The following is a 1,024-nucleotide window of genomic DNA, read 5'->3' as shown; positions in this document are numbered from 1 at the left end:
GCAAGGAAAAAGACCCCCCCTCCAAGAAAAAAAATCCCTTCTTCAATGGAAACATTTCCCATCCAAGAAAACACACCCCCTCCTCAAAGGAAACACGGCCACACATCTTTGAACTCATCTTCCTTCACGCCACCCACACAGCCCATGGCGAGACCCCGCAGACGCCCAGGTGACACCGCACGCAGCCCTGGTGAGCAGCACAGAGTATGCAGCTTCATATTATTCTGCATTGCGGTGTAATGTATTGCTGGGATTTGTAGTCCTCTATAGCCGGTGCCATTCTGCATTGCTGTATAATGTATTGCTGGGATTTGTAGTCCATCTAAAGTTTGGAGTCAGTTTCAGAACTACCAGGGTCACAGTTGTGATCGGGCCTTGGTGCTCCACCACTGTCCTAAAATCATGTGTCATTGTTCTAGGACCCCCAAGTGTCAGCGTGTCATTGTTCTGGGACCCCCAAGTGTCAGCGTGTCATTGTTCTGGGACCCCCAAGTGTCAATGTGTCATTGTTCTGGGACCCCCAAGTGTCAGTGTGTCATTGTTTTATGTCCCCAGGGAACACAGGAACCCTCCATCGGCTTTGACTCAGCACACTCTCTTCTGACTCACCGGGCCCCGAGCCAAACACTGACACGCGGACTGTCTTCACATTCTGTCACACAACTATACTATGGATGGACTCTCAGCCTGTCTAGTCCTTCAGGGTTCCTACTGTCACTTCTTAGTCCCGACCCGAATCCAGCTGCCAGGCGGCAACATAATCTTAGAGAAGAACTCTGGATATAATTATTGGGCGGTCAGGAACCGGTCTAGCAGCCAGCCGCCTCCGAGGTTCAGGTGAGCACAACCTAATCCTTGCAATGCGGGGGCGCCTCATATGAATTGTTAATGACAATGTCCGGAGTTCTTCTTTAAAGGGCGTTGCTCCCTCCAGCTGATAAGGGTTTAATATCAAGGTGATGATCCATCTGGTGCCCCGGTATTTTTTAATCCAGCGTCGGTGTGTGTGTGTGTGTGTGGGGGG

General features: G+C 50.8%; 1 protein-coding gene across 1 annotated transcript in view; it reads right to left on the bottom strand.

The window, feature by feature from the left end:
- The window catches only part of LOC108802104 (autophagy-related protein 16-2-like), a gene marked incomplete at its 5' end in the record, with an annotated part of 62,104 nt that overhangs the window by 54,641 nt on the left and 6,439 nt on the right, over positions 1–1,024 (bottom strand). The window lies entirely within an intron of this gene.

The sequence above is a fragment of the Nanorana parkeri genome, unplaced genomic scaffold, assembly GCF_000935625.1.
Source record: "Nanorana parkeri isolate BGI_ZX_2015 unplaced genomic scaffold, ASM93562v1 scaffold2661, whole genome shotgun sequence".
In the NCBI taxonomy this organism is placed as follows: domain Eukaryota; kingdom Metazoa; phylum Chordata; class Amphibia; order Anura; family Dicroglossidae; genus Nanorana; species Nanorana parkeri.
The sequence above is the reverse complement of the archived record's forward strand: the minus strand, read 5'-3'. Positions and strand labels throughout refer to the sequence as shown.